Genomic DNA, 21757 nt, shown 5'->3' with positions numbered 1-21757 from the left:
AAAAGAAAATTGTACAGCGGTTCTGAGATCTTTATCTGCACTTCAAATGAGAAGCTTCAAGTTGTAGGAGGGCGATTTGGGGGGGGGGGGGGCGCGATGAGCAGATAAGTGAGAGGTGGAACTGAGAAGAAAAGGAGGACGAGGACGAGGAGGAGGAACAGAGGGAGGAGGGCAAACTCTCCAATCTTCCACATTACTCACGAGTGAAATATGCGCTGGCTGGAGCGAGAGAGGTAGTGGAGCTAACGAGGCGAATCACTGACCAGTGCCAACACGCCGCCTTTTAGTGCGGATGAAATTAAATTACTCCCCTCTCTCTTTTCTTTGCCTTTGCTCTTTTTTTTTTATATTCTTTCTTCCGTCTTTAACTGCGCTCGTATAGCGAGAGGATAAACTTTCGACGCGACACACTCAACGAGTATCTTGTATTTCGATCCCTCTCGCTCCGAGGCAGTAAACCCGAGATGAAGGTTTGCTCTCTCTCTCTTTTTTTTCTTTCTTTTTTTAGTGTTGCTGCTGGCAGCTCTGATTTGAGTTGTCTTGCCAAGACGTAAGACAGTGTTTTGATGTCTTTTGAGGACAGTTCTTTTTTTTTCCCCAGGTATGAAATGAATACCCCACAACTCACAAGTTGTATATTTCTTGTCATGTCGAGGGGGGGGGGGGGGGGGGGGGAGGAAACTTTGTGTCTCCAAATTTGCAAGACCAAAGAAAAAACGTACAAAAAATTTGCAAATTTTTTGATTTTCGATTGAGTTCGATACCGCTCTGTACAGTAAGCTATGTTGGACTTTTCTTCTTGAAGTCAAAATGCATCTGTCGCTGTTCATTGGCAAAGTTGGAACTTTCTCGTGACGGCAGCAGTGACATGTTGGCTCTATATTCAGAGCCGTGACACACGCGTTTACACGGATACCCACACCCCTGCAGACATGTACAGTTTAATTCCACATGTGCTGCATTGTTCCCGGCCAGATGCTGGAAAACCGCAAGAACACAACCCTTCTTGCTTCACCGGCAGCATCAAGCAAAATACAGTTTCCCGTAGATTGAGCTGTAAATTAGCGCCACGAAAACAAACAAGTCTTTTTGATTTTTTTCCCCCGTTCTCTCTGGACTCCTATAAATTGTTATATATGTCTCCCGTCACATCCCGTTGGCTCCAGATACTTTAACCGACGGCTGACGGAGAATACGCTTCGGACCAGCAGTCTCTGAACGGGCCAGGTGAGGAGTCAGCGCCAATAACAGCAGCGGGGTGGGGAGGGTGGGGGGAGAAACGAATAAAACAGAAGCCTTTTATTGGGCTTCGTGGCTTTAGCTGGCCACCATTTTACCCAAGTAACCATTTCTTTTTCAAGATGTCGGCCTCGAAATTCTCTCGACGTTTTTTTGGCCCCGAGAACCCGGCGCTGGGCGACCGGACATCTGTTCACCGATGCTGAAGAACGCTCCCTGCTCGTGTAGATGTGTTTGGGCTCGGAGGAGACTCCGCTCGGTACCGGGCTCCTCTCTGAGCGGACTTGATTGGCCCAGAGCGGGTTTTGGCGCCCCGGGTCGCGCGAGTCCTGGAACCCCGCTTTTTTTTTTTTTTTTTTTTTTCGCTGGCGTGCTCGTGGGCTCCGAGTGGCTGGTAAGTAGTGATTACTGGACTTGGCCCCCCCGAGCAGCAGCCGTAGTGGAGTGAAATGTGGCAATGTGGCCCCGGAGAACCCACACTTAATGACATCAGGAAACACCGCCCAGGTTCACCCACAGCGCAGCGTCTGGAGCATGTGTGTGTGTGTGTGTGTGTGTGTGTGTGTGTGTGTGTGTGTGTGTGTGTGTGTGTAGCGGAGGGAAAGTGAGTGGAAAGTGGCCAAAAATAGGGTACAAGGAAGCAACCATGTGTGTCTGCACATGTTTTGACTATGATGATGTTGGACTGTGTTTAATACAGTGTAGTGTATCTATGTTTCAGTGTGTGTGTGTGTGTGTGTGGGGGGGGGGGGGGTAAACGGGAGCCAAGAAAATAATGGCTTTTACTGTGAAAAGACACATTTAGTTTGTTCTACTCACATAGCAGATGCATAGTGTACAAATGAGTCATTACCATTTAGGTGTTTTTAAAAAAAAAAAAAATAGTTTTTGGCCATCATCTCTACAAAGGAGTTCACTGGGCATGAAAGAAGACTGCAAACAAGCCAAACATGTTTTTTTTTTACATAATGACATGATGTTTTATATATATATATATATATATATATATATATATATATATATACACCAATGAAGCAAGTGTACTTAAAACAAGTTGTAGTAATCCCTCATTGTACAGGAAACCTGTGTGTGCGCACATCTACGGTATATAAGGTAGGTCAAAGTCAAAAAACTAGATGAACATCATGAAGAAGACTGTAAACTAGAGGTTGAGACCATAAACTCATGTTTACAATGTTTACTGAGGGAATAAATCAAGAGAGAAGTAGAGTCACTTTAGACTAGACTTCTATACAACCAGAGGAGTCGCCCCCTGGTGGACACTAGAGAGAATGCAGGTTGTGGACGGCTTCACTCCTCACGCCGCCTGCTTGTTGCACAGGAAAAACTCAGTTAAAGTTAAATAAACTAAAGTCAACAGTTGCAGGTGTGCTCTGGAGTTTTCTTGTACACAAACTGTATCATGTGTGTCTTTGAGGCTTAAAAAAAAACAAACACGTTGAATGCATTTCCTCTGCAAATTTTAAAACTATATAAAATGTTGATTTGTTTGCATAATCGCTAGCCTGCTGTCTTCTCCTTTCCTTGCCTTTGCCGACACATTGCTCTGCTTCTTAGAACGTCACCGCCACCAACTCACAATCAGTGGAAGAGCAAAATACAACCAAAAAACAACAATAATTGCATCACCTGTGCTGTCAAAATGTAACTAAGAAGCTTTAAGTTTAAATATGACCAAGATGTTTTTGTGTGAAATGTACATATAGAACTTAAATCGGTGCATGTGTATGGTTGTGTAGTGTGACTACACTTATACACAGAAGGTATTTGGAAAAACAAAGGTGCAGCTGGCGTGAAGTTAAGTGTGAATGTAACCACAGCGCTGGTTGTGTGTTCTACACAGCGCTGGTTGTGTGTTCTACACAGCGCTGGTTGTGTGTTCTACACTGAAACCAGTGTGTGTCTGAGACGTGGGTATAGTGACTCTGCGTGTCTGTCATTCCCTCCTCACCACTTTGTTCCTCAAACCCTGTCTGGCTTTTTAATGAACGGAAAGAAACACTTAAAAAGCAATATGAGCGAGCAATTACCATTAACGAAATATAATCCTAATGGCTTTTGGCTTCATTAAACTTCGCAGACAAGTATTTTATGGCGCTAATTTTCTGACAGGTTATTTTTTCCTTTTTCCTTTTTCTTAAACCGTTGCTCATGTTTCCACCCTCGCTGATTGTTTTCAGCCCGCGTCTCCTTCTCCCACAGTTGCTCCGACGGCCCGAAGCCAAAGAAGGGCCTTGGGTAAGCGTTATCTGTATTGCTGTAAAGCAGATGCACTGCCAGCAAAAAGCCGATCGAGGGGAGAGAATGAATGAGGGGGGGGGGGGGGGGGGCAGACAGAGCGTCCTCCCCTCCTTCCCTCCCTCTATCCTCCACCTGTCTCCCTCCATCTATCGGAGCCTGAGGGAGCGTCGAGGCCGAGGAGGAGCAGGAGAAGGAGGAGGAGGAGAGTTTTCTTTTTCGGCAGAAAAAGGAAAAAGGAGATCGATACCTCTAGTAATCGTCTTCTCCACGTTGACGTTTTCTCCGGAGGCCGTTTTAAGCGTCGGATGAATAAAGCTGTCACGGCCCATTCCGCCCCTCGTCCTCTAAACCCCCCCCCCCCCCCTCTCCCCCCTCCCTCCCCCTTCCCTCCATCATCCAGCCACCATTGGCTCGGGCGGCCTCAGACGGTGACTAATGGCGCTCTGCCATTGGCCGAGGCTGACGTGAGGGGCTGATGGATTGCCCCCCGTTGATTGGCCTCGGCTAATTAGAGACCTTCTGAGACAGGCTGATGAATGCGTTAGCGCCGCCCCCCCCGGTTCCCTCCCTCCCTTCCACCCTTTGGGGGGGGGGGGGGGGGGGGGGTTGAGCTGCTCCGAGTGATTTGTCTCAGGATGTTTCCTGCTTGTGTTTGCCACTAATTAAAAGTAGCTAATCAAATGATCAACATTGGCATGTCTGGGGGGGGGGTAAATTGTACCACAGTATCTTTGCTCTTCAGGCTCTTCCAAGCAACCAAACAACATTAATTGGATTAAATCTGATCGAGTGTGTTTTTGCGGTGACCGCTGTCTGCCTTCTCTGGTCTCTGAGGTTCTGTCTGTTAGACGCACAACCGATCATATTTAAGCGCTGTCCAATCTGTAACCTTTAAGTTATTTGTGCATGAGGAAACATAACACTTCATCTGATATCCGAGTGGTTTTCAGACATTGGGGTTCAAAGAATTCACTTCCCAAATTGCAAGAAATGTTGGTTGAAATAACAGATGAGAACAGATCAGAATCTGCAGATTTATCTTCATATTTGCTGAAGTTTGTTTCTGTTTTTTTTGCCAGGTGAATTATCTTTGAGTACCTTTTTAAATTAAATTTGGGAGCGTATCACATCACTACAACCAGCCGCCATGAAATCAAACACGTCTCACGTTCCTGAGTATCGTCTCTGCAGGAGTCACTTAGTGACCACCGGCACTGACAACTATTCTAGTTAACAAACATGAACACAAGCTGTGCAATTAACCCCAGCAAGTGTTTCCTTTCACCAAGTTCAAACAGGAAAGGAACAAATCTGACTCGGCTCAGTTGTTTCTGATATTGAAGAACACATGTTGGACTTTTAGATCCGATCAAGTCCCCAACTTTCTCTTGACATTTTCAGTATTTTTGGACATTTTACGGATTGCATTCGTAGGGATTAGTCGATTAAATGGAAAAAAAACAATACTATTAGTTGCAGATATAGAATCATATTTCTAAACATGATGATTTTTCAAAGCCATCCCCTGCACGGAATAACATTCTCGTGGACAGATAGGTCTGGTTTGTGTGCCTGTAAGCGTCACGTAACGGACGCTGGTCTTCTTTGTCTTCTATTTCGATCAGCTAGTCACCGATTTAAATTTGTTTTTGGCAAAGTTTCTGGAACCAGCCTATAAAATATCTTCTTTTAATTTGAGAGTAGAACTCCTCCAGTGCTGCCAATAACCCCCCCCCCTCCCACACCCACACCAATTCCCCCAAAAATGCAGAGGGCGTGACCTCAGGGTCGTCGTAGTTACGGCCATGGCGGCACGTGAAGAACTGATTTTCGAACCGAACAAAAGTCCGATTGAATCGTATAATTCTGAGGTCACGGCTCGTTCATGGGAAATACTTTTCCTTCTTCTCCGGCGTGTAAAAAGTCGAGGCCCAGTTTTTTTTTTTTGGAGATATGTATTTGAGCGATGACGTTCGTCGTCTCCGCCGGCCTCTCTGTCTTTTTATGTCCACATGCTCAGAGAGTTAGCCCCCGGGGGTTAGCATGCGCATCTGAGAGTCAAACAGAGTTTGCGGACTCAAATTGAAAACAGAGTGTTTTTCCCTCAGTACGATTTGGTTATTAGCAGATCATAAAGCCCTGATGACATAATGTGGTTAGCCCGGTCGCACTCTGGTTTACCAATCCCTCTCTCTCTCCCTCTTCTTCTCCTCCTTTCACCCTCCCTCGCTCTTTTGGTCGGAGTAGTGAGCGGTTGCATTCCTGAGCCGCCCGTTGCAATAACAGCGCAGCGCTTTAAGCAAACTCTCCTCACCGCAAAACTCCCTCCCTCCTTCCTCCTCTTCGGCCTCACAGCGCCTCCCCCCTCCATCCTCAAACGCTCACTCCATCATCTCATCTCCTCAGATCTATCTGGAGGCAGTTTCATTATTTCATTTTTAACCCAGTCGTTAAGAAGCAACGAGGGCCGGGCTCCAAGAGGCCTTGTTTCCGACCCACTGATAAGACAGAAGATCAGGGCAAGTGTGATTTCTTTCCTATCCTTCCTTCCTTCTTCCTCTCTTTTCCGTACCTCCCTTTGCCCACAAGAGGAGCTCCACCCGAGCTGCTTCACCAGAAAAGAAAAGAATGAAGGAAACGACGAGAGAGGGGGAAATGCTTAGTGCCTAGACCATGAAAGAGAGCCTGTGGAGTATTAAGAAAAAGACGAGAAGAAAAAAAAACACTCCATGGCAGGAGACGGAGGAGCCTGGGTCACACACACACACACACACACACACACACACACACACACACACACACACACACACACACACACACCCTCTGCTGTACTAGAAATGAGAGGGCCCCCACCGTCTCGCGTACAAAGTGGTGGAGAGCCGGGTATCTCTTCAAAGACCCCTGCAGCTTTCCCAGAAGACATCATCCGCGTGTCTAACTCCCACCAGACCCCGCTCCGTGTGTGTGTGAGTGTGTGAGTGTGAGTGTGTGTGTGTGTGTGTGTGTCGGTATTTGTGTGCACACACTTCAATGGTGTGATTAAGCTCCCAAAATTGGGGACAAATTGCTCTCAGGTGCAGATACTTTGGGATAAGATGATTTTCTTTTTTCTTCACTCGCTCTCCGCCGTTCAACCCAAACAGCTCGTACCCCCTCTCGTCATGTCTCTCTCTTTCCCAGCCCCCCCCCCACACACACACACACACACACACACACACACACACACTCTCACATCCTCCTACGTACTTACCCCGTGCCCCTCTTTTCATTCCACTGGAAGGACTCTCCACCGTAGGACGAGCGCGGGGCAGGGAAATGGCTCCGTGTCTTTACGAGTGTAGAATAGATTACTTCCAACCGGGCTCGGAAAGGAACTCCTCTTCAGCGATATCAAAGCCCGGTCGCTTCTTTTGTGGGGAGACAGAGTGGAGGAGCGTTTTTTTCTCCCCCTTTCTCTCTCTCCCTCTCTCTCTCTTGCTGACATAAGAGCTCCTTTATCCACCGGGTGTGTGTGTGTGTGTGTGTGTGTGTGTGTGTGTGTGTGTGTTCTTCGATAAGTTTAGTGGATTATTGTTAAAGTGGTGCTCGCGAGGCATTAAAAGCACATTGTGAGTGCAGCGCAATTACAATCAGAGCATGATAATAATACAACCTAATGTGCCAGTGTGTGGAAATGAGAGATTTGAACGTTGCGTTGGTCAACGGGAAACTTTATCCGCCGTTCCTGTAAAAGTTGACAGAGACCGAGTGATTAGTAATTGCTGTCTAATGTGAGTTTCAATTATAATTTTTTACATTACATTATTTATAAGCCGCCTCTTCCACACAGTATTCTATAGACTCTGTGTATCAAGATCACATGTCTGTGGAGACCCAGCGTTAATTGATTACATGTTACATACCACTCATTAAAACAGCAAATTACACTGCTTTCACTAATTACTGAACAGCTGATTTTATAATCATCATAACTTGACTTTCGTTACTAAACACAGATCCGTCAAGCGGCCCTTTAAACGGCTTCAACGCTGCATGATTTGTTGGAGGAATAGAAATCGACGACTGGATGTTTGAACAGCTAGCTTAGCCGATGCTGGAGGTGCTTTAAAGCTGCATTCTCTCTAGTGACCACCGGGGGGCGACTCCTCTGGTTGTATAGAAGTCTAGTCTAAAATGACTCTACTTCTCTCTTGATTTATTCCCTCAGTAAACATTGTAAACATGAGTTTATGGTCTCAATCTCTAGTTTACAGTCTTCTTCAATACAGCATGATGTTCATTTAGTACATTATGATCCATTTAGAGTCAAACAGACCATAAAGCAGGGGATGCTTTCGGTGGTCACTTCAGGTTGCAAAAAAACCAAGATGGCGACGGCCGAAATCCAAGATTGGAATGCACCCTCTGCACTCTCCACTATGTCCTTCCCCTCGACCCATGCACATCTTCTCCTGTTGCTGTTTAGTCACCCGCTGACCTCTGACCTCTGGCGCTGACACCCCCCCCCCGCAGATAGGATGATGATGGCTGCACTGTGTGGTCTGTTGCCAGGCAGAACAGACGGTCGTCTTCAAAGAGACTCTCTGTCTGCTTACCTCTAACCTCCCTATCTCTGCACTCAGCATCTCTCTCTCTCTGCTCTTTTATCGCCCTGCCTCTCTCTCTCCTCTAAGCGATTAGGAGCTATTGAGGAGCTGGAGTGGGAATTTTTTCACAACAGACGGATGCTATACTGTGTGGGCTGCGTGAGATAGAAGACATATACATTTCTATATTTCTATATATATATATATATATATATATATATATATATATATATATATATATACTTCCAGGGGATTGTTTTGAATAGCGGCTCAAAAGCATCCAGAGCTTGAAGTCTGAGTTTGATGTATTACAGCGTGAGGTTTTCATGCAGGGCTTTTTGCTCACTATACGTCAAAACACTGTTAGATGTTATGGATTCTTTCTTTCAGCTTTCTTTGTGCGGACGTCGTTTTGAGCTGCGGCTTCATTTTATCTCGGGTTTGTCTTTGTGTGTGTGTGTGTGTGTGTGTGTGTGTGTGTGTGTGTGTGTGTGTGTGTGTTTTCCGAGCCAGGTGTGTGTGTCTGGGACTCCCTCACTTCAGAGCCCCAAAAAAAAAAAAAAAAAGCTCAAAAAAGGTCAGATACCTCTCCACGGGGGCCGAGCCTCTTCTTCAGGAATCCAGATAAAGGCACCACCTGATCCCCCCCCCCACCACCACCACCCCCCCGAGATGAAAGAGGAGAGGCTCGTCGAAAATGACTTTCTCGTCGTTGCTTCAACTTTTAATTTCCTTAATTGATTTTCCCTTCCCGCAGAGGTAAGGGTTTGCGGACACAAAACTAATTGATTTCAAATTTTAATCCCTCTTACCGCTGAGCTATCGAGGGGCCTCCCTGCCATCGATCCTCCAATCCATCCAAACTCAATTAATGTGCTGGAGACCGATGAGAGGAGGAGGAGGAGAAGGAGGAGGAGGAGGAGGAGGAGGAGGACCTCGTCTCTTCGTAGGTTTTCATCCTCTCTTATTCTCTCCTCTTCTGCAGATGATGCTCATTCCTCTCCTGCATTTGCACTTTAATCCTGCAGCCGTGACGGATGCCGTCGTAAATCCATACGCCACATATTCAGCGATGTTTTGTAATTACTTTGTGTCATCTGCTGCGCTGCTCTATTTGTTTTCTGATATTTTGAATATGGGCTGAAATGTGTAGGCTGAACATACGCGGCTCTGTAAGCCCCGGTTACCGTTGCTCTGCCTGTCTCATAATAACAGATTTACCTTTCAAAATCATCATTCTATGGCCGCTGACAACAATGACTGATTTCATCAAGTGTTGCTAGCTAACTAAAGTCCAGTTAGCGGCATGAGATTGTTGGGAAAGCTGCCTCAGCTGTTTTTAAGATGAATACTATAGTGCTGTATTAACTGCTGTTTCAACTAACAGGTTCCAATGAAAACAGTTAGCATCGTCACACGTTTATGAGCACCAGTATCAGTATCAGCATCCGTTAGTTTGCTCTCACTTACAATCTTGTTTGGCTACTTTTAGGGCGACCATATTTTCAAACCCCCAAAAACCAGGACTCCACATGTTCCTCATGCGGGCTCTTACCACCGGTGTTTTTCATCAGGATTTCAGCGCTTAGCACACCTACAGAGTCCACCTTTCAACACCTTTGGACCAAAATTATGTTTCCAAAAGGCCACCAATACATAGTTTATTAGAAAACTCTCTTATAACACTAAACGCCTTTTAAATCTGCCACACACACACACACACACACACACACACACACACACACACACACACACACAGATAAATCAGTGTTGAATTAAAACGCGTGGTGCGTTGCTTATGTTTGAATATTGGGTTAGGTTGCAGTGAGTCGGACAGAGTGATAAAAACTAGTTCACTATTATCTTTTTGATAGTGGTGAAAACCCGGGAAGTTCGCTATTAACAGATTTTTATTGGGACCACATTGAAACCCGGGACAATCCCGGACAAACCACAATGTCTCTAATCATTGCTCATATTTCCTAAATATGAGCAATGTGTTTGTCAGGGGCAGCTGGAGTGCTGTGATTGGACGACGGCTGTTCTGGTTGTTTGTTCCTCATGTCCTTCTTGGCTTTCAGAGGGACGAGCATATTAAATAAAGACTAGAGGACGGATAAAAGACTCCCTTAACCCTTCGTCTCCAGAAGACAGAAACGGTCATCGGATATTGTTTCAAAAGCAATTGAAGCGTTAAGACCAGTGCCAGAACATCAGATCCCCAAAGGTGGAATCTGTTGTCACTTTGACCTAAATTGCTCTCTGCAGTCTGCTCTTGATTTCACAAAGTGAACCGCGCATGTTGTGTCCTTCCCAGTCACTGTAAACATGCGAGTGTGTATCCCGTTAACGGATTTGACGAATGTTTTGAAACGCCGTCCCTCCCCTCGATGATCTTTTTTGTCCTCATTATGTTGTGTGTTTTTTTTCTTCTAGCAGGGCTTCGCTTTATAGCCGTCTGAAGTCCTCGAGCGTTTTTTTGGCAGCCGTTGAGTAAAGTGAAATTAAACTCTGCCCTCTCTCTTGCACTTCCACTCAAAACTTCAAAAGGCCCCAAATTTTTGGCACCGGAAAGGCATTGAAATGAATTGTTAAAAATATCTTCCCTGCGGTAGTTTATGACGAACACTACATGTGTGTGTGTTTTCGGTGGATGGGGATGACATCAGAGCCTGGGGGGAGAAGATTTACGAGTGTGTGAATCAGGGCGTGATTATGGCCCAGATTTAGCGGTGTGGAAGGGAGGCGTGGCAGGTCCCCCGTACGAGAGCCTCGGGTCCAGCTGACCAGGCGGATCTCAGATCGATGATGATTTAACCGGCAGACGGTTCACGCTGAAGCAGGTCCGGGCCGGTTTCAAGGCTCCATCGCGTCCCTGAAAACAATCGTGGTAAATTTCCACACGGCCCTTATTATTTTACCTGACAACACAGCATATCAAAACTTTATTAACAGCTTTGATCCCGTTACGCTCCTACGTCTCATGTCCGAAAGTGTCGCCGCACATTTCCAAACAGCCGTTATTATAAATGTAAATATAAAATGACCACATATTGAGAATGTTAATGGTTACACTGTGGCTTGAAAACACATTAAAACTTAATCAAGCGACATATTACAAAAGATTCATTCACCAATGGGTCAAATAGCGACGCTTGGTCAGTGGCAGTAAGCTTCAAGCTATCACGCTCGAGCCTTACTTTGCAGATTTTCATATTTTGGTTGTTTAATTTGTTCTCATCACAGACTCAAATGACTGCACATGTATCTGGGCCTCCTCCCATCAAAAGCAAAACCTCCAGGTTTGAAAGAGAAATCATGTATTTATGGTGTTTATGACAGCGAGAAAAGTGGGATTCAAGTGTTATTGTTTAATTAACTGTTACAAATTATATTATCTTGTGAGTTAAAGGGACTTGTGTTTATATATATATATATATATAAGGAGTATAAATATTTATAAATATAACTCATTTTGCTACAAAAAGAGACACCGATTGCAGCGTTGCATTACATCCCAAATCAGTGCCTTGAAACAAACATTAGTAATTATTAAATTTAATAATTTAACCACAATGGAAGATTTAAGATTGCAGATTCAATTGTTTTAAGAAAATAAAACTATAACTAAAGTAATAAAACAGTTGTTTTTTTTACTGTCTGAGAATTGTGTGCATTTATTAGATCATTTCAGGTGACAAGACATGAGGTCACCAGCTCTTGTGTGTCTTACTTTGACTACAATCTAAGTTCTTCTACACTTTAGTGTTTAAAACGGTCATTATGGTTCGCCGTCTGCTGCTCATTTTTGTTAAACAATATTGTGATTGTGTCCAGTGTGTTGGCATTGAACCTGAAGCCGTGACGTTCCCCTGCCTGTTTGCGCTGCCAAACAGTGTGCGGAGTGTTTTTCTCTATCATACCCAGTTGACCTTTTCCCCGATACTGTTTGCATTGGTTGCAGTGTTTAGTCGTTTCACAACTTAATAACCGCTCAGGATCCAAGCTTTCCATTCCCGCAGTGTATTAGTTTTCATTATGCGTCCAATAGCCCTCCACTTACGGCCCTCTTTCTTCAGCGTAATACCGCTAAGGACTTCTTGGTCTCTGTGTGATATTTTCCAAATTATTCTGGGCGCCTGCCAAGTTGGCGCTGGCCATCCCTCTTCTCCTCGGTTTCTTTTTCGGCGATGGGAGCGACGGAGCTGATGGATTTGAGGCGGGATCGGGAACGACAGGGGCCATTTTTTTTTTAACCTTGCCCGTAAAAAAAAAAGAAAAAAAAAAAGTGCCGTCTCCGGGAACCATCCGCCGTCCCTGAAGGCTGACGGCGGCGCACCCAAAAAGATACGGGATGAAGAACGACAACAATAAGGCATGTGTGAAACCGTCGTCTGGGTTCAGTCAAAATAAGAGTGGACAGGCATGCGTGTGTTCACAGGTTTGCCTCCATTCCAAAAAAAGTGCGCTTTTTTTTTTTTTTTTTTCCCAGTCAGCCACCGTTCACACACTGATCCTGATTGCAGTTCCCATCATAGTTTGAGAGGACACCGCTCATATGGAAGCCATCAAATCATGGCGGGACGGAACAATTGGCTCAAACTGCGAGGGTGACGTTGATGGATTTATCACGATCCAAACTGGGAGAGAGTCGGGGGGGGAGGAGGGGGGGAGAAAATGTCATTCTGGATTCCAAAACTTAAAACAGGATGTGTTATTTTTCTGGCTGTATGTTGGCGAGAGGAGTGTAACTGAAGCAGGCCGACACGGGCACACGGGGAACGCTCTCTCCGGCTCCGACGCCCCGTTAGCAGAACCACTCCCGGGACCCCAGAAAACGAGGCAGGAGGAAAAACTGCTGGCGTTGCACAAAAAACAAACGACGACGGTCCTCGGCGCCGAGTGCGTTGCGAACTCTCCAGCGGTGACGATACCGTGGGCGTTCGCTGTCACGGTCAACAGACTGCGTATAAACAACACAGACTCCTCTACTCATTGGGTTCTACGTTGTATTTGGTATTCTTGGACGCGGTCGGCTGCAGTGTTTACACGAAATGCTTGATATTCAACATGACAGTGAACAAAATGCATGTTGCATTTCAATAGAGAGCGCTGATTCAAACGGGCTCTCTTCGGCCAGTTTGGCTCGGAATACAATGTCGAACTCATTACATGCCAATTTACTGTTTATACGACTTTCAGAGTTCTGGGCTTTGGAAAATTGTACCAACTTTCGTCTTTGTGTGCATGATAACTTGTTCATATAAATACAACAGAAAGTACTTAATAGAAAACATGCATTGCAAAACACCATTAAACAATATCGGACTTTTATTTTCTTTATCGCCGAGCCGGTTTGGGGGCTAAGCTAACCCAGCACCTGAGGCTAATCCAGGATGCTGATGAGTGATGAATGAAAGGAATGCACGACTGTTTTTGTCAGATTTTTTTGTCTTGTGAAGCATCGATGGACCGGACAACACTTCGTTGTGCAACCCTGTGTTAAAGAGTGACAAATAAATGATGCTAAGCTAACCATCTACTGGCTGTCGCTGCAGAACACCAGAGCGGTATTGATCCTCTCAACAAGCTGTCAGCAAGAAAGCAAATAATGTAAAATTTGCAAATTTTGCAAATTTTGTTTTAGAAGCAATTTACGACACTTCTGTCATTGTATGTAATTTGAATCACAGTATATATATATATATATATATATATATATATATATATATATCTTTTAAATTATTATTTCATGTTGTTCGCTATCAAGCCTCCCAAACCTATCTCCAAGCATTGAGTGGTCTGGAAAGAGCGAAGTGTGTCATCCCTGACTGACCTGAAAATGGCCCCTGGATAATGATAAAAAAAACGACACCAATATGCTGTGTCCTTGTGAAAAGCGGCCCCGCTGTGATGTGTTGTCTGATTTAGACCAGGCGAGAGTGAACAGGGGATCGGGAAGACATGAAGGCAAAGAGAGAGAGAGAGAGAGAGAGAGAGGACGAGTAAAGAGCCGGGGAGAGGGCTAAAAGGGCTGGGAGAAAATATGGGAGCTATCAACACTCACCTCGGACCCGAAAAAAAACCCCCCAACAAGAGTCATGATGAAAGCGAAAAAAGGCAGAGAGGAGGGGGGGACAGACTGACAGGCACAGACAGAGAGAGAGTGAAGGTTAAAATGACAGAGAGACAAGTCGGCAAGGGGGGGGGCGGGGGTGGACAGCTGCGATGAAAACGAGAGACTTAAAAGAAGAGACACAGGGAGAGACAGACGGAGAGACATCTCTGGCTATCAAACCCAGTGTGGTTTCACCCCGAGGGACCACCGGCGCACACGGCAACAGATAAGCTGAGCAGAGCAGAGGCAATAAAACAGACGTGAGGTATGAGCAGAGAGAGTCCGGGACAGGGAAAAAAGACGACTGATAGTGTCTCTGAGAGGTGGGGTGTGGGAGGGGGGGGGGTCTGAGCTGCATGTTTCCCATCACCGGCTGACAGGCCGGTGGCTCAGCAGTCATTAGCGCTCGTCTCTTAAAATGGAGGATTCGACCACGAGGACCACTTCCCTGTCCAAACACTGCCGTCTGAGCTGCCGGTGCAAACGGGGCCACGAACACAAGGAACACGCGTGAACAAGGAACACGCATGAAGCACGAGGGCTTTGTTCGGTGAGACCGGGGACGTTTCTAGACGTTGACTCTTTGCCTTCATGTTCTATGGTCATGTTTGGGGTGTGTGACGTGTCCCGAAGAACTGTTTTCACAGGAGACATATAGGTCAAGACAAAGCAGCTGGTGATATAGGGTCTGTGTATGCATTTGTGTGTGTGTGTGTGTGTGGTCGCCCCCTTAATGATTATTATGGTTTAACTCCCATTTCACGGACAGAGTCATTACAGCCCAGATTTTTCCATCCTCCTGGCAATGGAAAGGAAAACATATTCCCCTTCTGTCGCCTATTGCCGAGACCCCGTCTCTCGCTCTCACACTCAGAAAGAACACACACACACACACACACACACACACACACACACACTGTCAACAGATGACGAACCGGTATTTGGGGTTCGCACGGGATTCTATACGGAGAGAGAGAGAGGGGTTGCAGGGTGAGACTCGTGCAGATGAGAACGACTAATCTTAATAAAGACCACGGACACGTACACAAACACACACGGGGCCCCGCTGTGAGCTTCCACGGAGCCGGGGCCGCGCCGTATTTAGGGACAATCAATCACAGTGACAGGCGGCTCCTAGCACCTTGCGGGATATTTGGTTGGGGCGGGGTCAAAGAGAAATATAGGGGATTTCGAAGGGGAGGGGAGGGGATGGGGAGGGGAGGGGGGACTCGTGGTATAATCACTGTGACCCTTGACTTTTTTTTTTTTTTTTAGAGGAAGGCCGCTTTACGAAAACAGCTCACTGACATTGATCACAGCGTACTGAACAGATCATAAAATGCCTCAAATTGAGCTCCGGGGGTCAGAGGGCACCGGTAGGGACGTGTTAAATCCTGACCCCTGTACCGACGCTGCTCTTTGATGTCTGATTGAAAATCCACGGAGGGCCAAACGGGAGTTTAGACCCCCCCCCCCCCCCCATACACACACACACACACACACACACACACACACACACACACACACACACACACACACACACACACACACACACTACACATGACCTCAGGTCAGAGGTGAAACCGGAGGAGAGGGAACGTTACGAGATTGCTCGGAGAACGGGGCTCCAGCACATCTGCTGGCTTTATATTTCTGGGTGATTCTGACGCTTTACGGGGATCAGAGCTGCTCATGACGTCCATCGCGTATTTTTACATTACCGAATCTGTCTTTCTTTAACACGTACTAAAAATGATCGTCAACAACCTATTTTTTCACTGAGATGAGACATTGACGAGCTAAAAAAAAAAAAAATGTCCTTGGTACTAAAAGACCTTCTTTTTTTAGCTCGTCTTAGTTATGAAAAATAAGGTTTTTGGCAATAAAAACTATGACGCAGCAGACGGCTTCAATTTCAGTCAGCCAAGTGCGTCTCCATTAAGGGAGAGGCCGTGGGAAAATTTACACACAAGGAGCAGCGGCGGAACCTCCGCTGGTTATTTCAGGAGTTAAAAGTTTAGTTCCTCTGGCAAGTTTTTTTTAACCACAGCTTTTAGACTCGCTGCTTAAACATTACAGCGTGCATGGAAATGTTCACAAACAGGCCGGACGGACTGAAGCCTCTCCCGCGTCATTAAAGTAGGGCCTGAATCGACCGTGGGCGGAGGACTCCATCCCTGGAGAGCATAAGCGGTCAGTGGGCAAATCGCCGTCTGCAGACAGCTTTGTGTGCCGCCTCATGTATCTACGCTGTGGGGTCATCGGGTAGGCGCGACCTGATTGGCCGGCTAAGCTTGTGCAAATTTTTGCAGTGGGCGAATGCATGCTTGTGATTGGAGGAGGGTATTCCCCGTGGAGTCCAATAGAGGGCGGAGCTAAAACTAGAACTAGAACTAGAACTAAAACTAGCCTAAACCTATAAAAGGATAAAAAATGACGCGTTAAAATCGACACTGAATACTTTTCTAAGGTGTGTTCTAGTAAACTAACAAGCACCTTAGTAAATGTCTTTTTCAATACCCTGCTGTGTCGATACAGTAAGGTGATTGTTTCAATACATTACTGAAATACTGCAAAGAGCTGCAGCACAGTAACTCATTGAAGTACACCTTCTCATATCATAATCCGTGTCCGTCAAACCCACTGTTCATAAAATGTACTTACTGCCCATCAAATGATCGTCGTAGTGCTTTACGAGTGTCGATTAAACGCACGGGTAAGCATAATGTGAACACGAACGGCCGTTTGACAGTTCATTAACATTCCCTCTGATAAAACCCCCATGATGCACCGCAGACCGCAGTGTGTGTGTGTGTGTGTGTGTGTGTGTGTGCATGGCGCGATGTGAAGTGCTCACTGTGGTATGTCAGAACACGACGGTGCAGCTAATTGACTAGTCTTGACTGCTCCCCATCACCCCCACCTCCCCTCCACCACCTCCTCCTCCTCCTCCTCCGCCTCCACCCTCCTGCTTCAGTACGATCACGGTGGAAGTGGCATTACGGAGCAGAGGCCGTGTTGACAGAGGCCGAGACAGCACCCAGCACAAGGCCGACCTTTCACCTCTCCCACCCCCCCCCACCCCCCCGCCAAACCTGGCAACACAGGAAGAGAGCAAGGTCGCCCAGATGAGAGTGTCTGTCAGCACGCAGAGGGAATTGAAAGCGGGGTTCAGAGCAAGGGGGGGGGGGGGGACCAGAGAGGGACAAATCAGCAAAAGGAGGAACAACGAAGGGGGCGCATGCTGAATGAATCAGGCTCGTCAAACCGGCTGAAGCCGTTTCCTCCGGGAGAGTCCGACGGACTGCTCTCGTTTTTTGGGGGGGTTTTTTGCTCGAGATTTAACAGAAGAACAGGCCATAATAGAGACGGCCGCTTGATTTCATTCACATTGATCTTGCTATAACACAGATGACTGCGGGGGGAAAAAAAAAAAAAAAAAAAAACGAGGCCGGGGGAAGGAGGGATCTGGGTTTGATATACTAGCCGGCCGCTCTGCCTCTCTGGTTCACATCAGAGTCAGAAACAGTAATGGGCAAAGCAACACTGTCTGCTTTCTTTTGGGTGGCTCTGTCCGTCTCTCTCTCTCTCTCTCTCTCTCTCTCTCTCTCTCTCTCTCTCTCTCCTCAAACTTTGTTCCAGACACCGTCTCTTCGGCCGTGCTGTCGTTTAACTTTAAGTGCAGGCGGGCGTATGTTTAGATGTTTAGTGACGCGCCGTATGCGCCGTTAGCGGCGGCCGCTATTTTTTTTAAAATGCCGTTGGCTTTCGAACGCTTAGATGGCAATTTTGCTTGTTCCGTCTGCATTTGATGTAACGCTTTTGCAAAGCTGCTGGCGTTAAATCATTTGGTGCCGTGCCGTGCCTTACCTCATGCCAACGGACCCAAAAAATAAATTAAAAAAAAATCTGCGGAATGCTTCCAAAATCAACACAGCGAGCTGGAATTGAGCAACACTCAGTCTGTGTATTTTCATACTGTGTTTTAGGTGCCTTGTTCGAACCACTACTATTCTTACACTGTATCTGCAAGACCATTAAAGTCACAAGTGGTTCCATACAAAGAGTGCATGCATGTCTATTGTATAGAATACGGTAACATCGAGCGCATCTGTTTCTAGTAGCCGCTGTGATGCTGCGCAGACCTCAGTGAGCAGGAATGCTTTAGTGTCTTACAGAGAGGCAAATCTATACTGGGCACTTTCCCTTATCCTCCATATATACGCCCTTGCTGTATACATACTGTAAGCTTATGTGTGTTTACAAAAATCAGGGGGGGGGGTGGTTTGCATTGCTGCGGCGCTGTGATTAGATTTCCTGTATATGCTGCGCGCTACGGGAAGAAAGTGCACCGCTTCGATTTCATGCCCATGACGTGAGGTTAGGGGACGCCAAACGAGGCTTAGGAAGGGAAAACAAACCCCGCGCTGGAACCTGGACACGGGCCCCCCCCCCCCCCCCCCGGCATGGGTGCACACACATCGAGAGTCACGGAAAGGACAATGGCGGAGAAATGGGCCCCCTCCCATCTGTTGACCCGCATTTGTTTTCTATCTTGTTTTTGTTCCGCCTTCTCATTTCTAATTCATAGCCTCATTTAAGCAGCGCTCACAGAATGCCCTCGCTTTTGCGATTGTCTTGACTTCCATTTCACAACCTTGTCCCCGTGCCGTGCATGGTTTCCGAAGCCCACCCTCACGTCCTCAAAAACCCAACACAGAATGATCTACATGAAGAGGAGAGGAAGCACAGGGTGGGAGGTAAATCACCTCAGCGACAGCTGCCCTCTACTGTAGGTGTGGACGTGGGACGTATACCCCCGTTGACCTCGGCGGACGTCTGTTCGGGAGGAGACGCTCAGTCAGAGCCGGGGCTAATTGTCCTGTTTGTCTGCAGTCCTCTTATGTTTTCCTACCCGCTCTATTGCGGAAGAAAGCTCAAGCGCCGTGACCCCTGAAACCCCTCAAAGGTGAGGTCCCAGGGGGGGGCTGGATGAAGGCAGGACGGAGAGGGGTTGGGTGGGTAGTGGGGAGGTGGGGGGGTGGGGGGGTCGCGCTGCAACATGTGGTCGCCTTGTTTGGGGAGAGCCAAACAGTTTTTCTTTAATTGGCCGTGCAATCTACCACAGCTGGGATGCATTACAGGGGAGTATTCCTCCCCTGAAAGGGAGTGGCAAGACTGGCATGATGAGGAGGACGAGAGCCCAGGAGAAGCCGAGTCAAGACGTTGCTACACTTTAGTTGCGTTTGCGTGCTTCTTTAGTCCAAACACAAGCAATGGAAAACCTCACTGCCACAAATCCGCCGGACAATGCTTCCCTTCTCACCAACATACGTTCATATTCCTCGAACCTTGGCAAAAGCCGATGATAAAAACCGCATTAAGAGACGATCCTGACGCTTCAGTTTGTTGTGTTTCCTGCTGGAGGATGTAACAGGAGGAGGGCTTGTTGGACGTGTAAAGGCAAAGGGAATTCGGCCAGAGAGAGGCCGTTTTATTTGATGGGTGTCGGGGTGGGAGTGTACAAAAAAAAAAATCTGCGATGGTTTTATTTGAGTTTTTATGTACAACCTTTAGTGCCCGATGAAGTCACCACTCATGATCTGCAGTCTTCCAGGGAGTGAACTTAATGAGGATTTTGATATAAAATAGAGAATTTCTTCTTTTTTTGTCAGAGACTGAAAGAAAAAGCTACTGCAGCAAGAACACAATGCTGCAGAAGGGTTTAAAGATGACCATATCAGGAAACAATACGGCAGCCAACAACCCAATCTGTCCGAGTAACCCGTCTCTTCTGCTAGCTCGCTGTGTTTCACGCCCCATGCTTCTAAACATCTACCATGTAGGATACAACGCTGCCTAATCTATACGTCGCATTTGGAGTCTTTTTGTGCAATTGTATCAAAAATATTGCTTTGGAAAACTTTGCTACTCTTTTAAAATGCGCGTTGACGGTAAACTCACCGCAGCGGGCACCACAGCGCTAGTGTTAGCAGCTAATGCTAACGGAAAAGAACAAACCGCCTGTCCGAAACCCCCGAAATACTGAAGAGAATGGAGTGTTGACGACTTTTGGGAAACTTTACTTCGACAACTTCTGAGTGTTCTCAGAGTAAATCTGTTTCCTCGATGCTCATCCCAGGAGGACATCGCACGTGGGCAATCTTCCACCAGCCGCCTCTTGCCATTGCAATATGCGGACGACATTTCCTCCGGGGGTATTTCTTGGCCGTGTTTGTGCCGAGAGATGGAAGCGAATGCAAGTGAATTGCAGCAAACATCTTGAGGCCATTTGGACGGGATCAGAGGGCTAGAACAGTGATGGAGGGATGGAGCGAGAACAAAAAAGAAGGACAAAGAAAGATGTTTGTGTGAAGACGGAGACATTGAAGGGAGGAAAAAAAAAAAAAACTAAAGTGGGAGACACGTGAGTTGGCAGAGTGAGTATAGCCGCAGATACAGAGTACGGGGGAAATGGGATTTAGGGAATATATTGAGGAAAGTGGACAGATGTGGCCGGATACCGACAGCAGGGCAGGAATGTGCTGATAGACCTCGTCTGGGGGAAACGTCTTCATTTTACGCACTGCAAACAAACACACACACACACACACACACACACACACACACACACACACACACACACACACACACACAGCCGAGTGTCTCGCAAACGATATTGATGAGCAGCCGGTCCCCCCCCACCCCTCCACCCCTCTTTCCCACTCCGTCGCTACCAGCGTCTGGTGTTTTTTGTTTTTCCCGGCATTTTGAAAATGCTCTGTTTTTTAAAACAGGCGAGCGTTTACGCAAAGCATACCACAGCTTATCGAGGCATTCGCCCTCGCCGTGTCCTCTCCTTTATTGGATCGCCCGTCGAGTGGGCATGCGTGACATTCCCAGCTGTCTGACTGTATCCCTCTGACAGCGGAGTGTGTGTGTGTGTGTGTGTGTGTGTGTGTGTGTGTCTGAGTGTGTCTTGCAGGCCTCGTGCGCCTCCCAATTTCCTGTGTGCGTTTTGCAAAAGCCCGCGCGCCACTGTGCTGCTAATCTATCCTCGATGTGCTGCTTTGGCTGTGCAGGTGTGTCAACAGCAACGTGTCAAATCCGTTTACTTTCTCCTTCGTTGTTGTACGACGAGAGAGAGAGCGAGAGAGAGAGAGAGAGAGAGAGAGAGCTCAATGCCTCAATGAGTCGGCGGATGACTGAGAATGAGAGCTGACAGGTCTTTGAGTGTGTGTGTGTGTGTGTGTGTGTGTGTGTGTGTGTGTGTGGCTGGCAGGCTTCCTCTCTATTACCCCGGATTGATTAAGGAAGTGCTCAAGCTCCCACTTAGCCATCACCACTGACACCGAGGTGACCGTCTCATCAACGGACGGAGAGAGACAAGTGGGGAGGAAGAGGGGAGAAGGAGCGAGCGAGACGGAGGACGGAGGAACGAGAGATATTTCCTCTAATCAGTACAAGAGGGACCGTCTGCCGCAAACTTGCTTCCCACTAAAACGTGAGACGGGTCTGACGGTCGTGACCGCGTCTCTCTGCTTCATTTCGT

Source organism: Cebidichthys violaceus, unplaced genomic scaffold, assembly GCF_023349555.1.
Source record: "Cebidichthys violaceus isolate CVI_PGR_0920_01 unplaced genomic scaffold, fCebVio1.0.p SCAF_1, whole genome shotgun sequence".
Taxonomy (NCBI): domain Eukaryota; kingdom Metazoa; phylum Chordata; class Actinopteri; order Perciformes; family Stichaeidae; genus Cebidichthys; species Cebidichthys violaceus.
The sequence above is the reverse complement of the archived record's forward strand: the minus strand, read 5'-3'. Positions refer to the sequence as shown.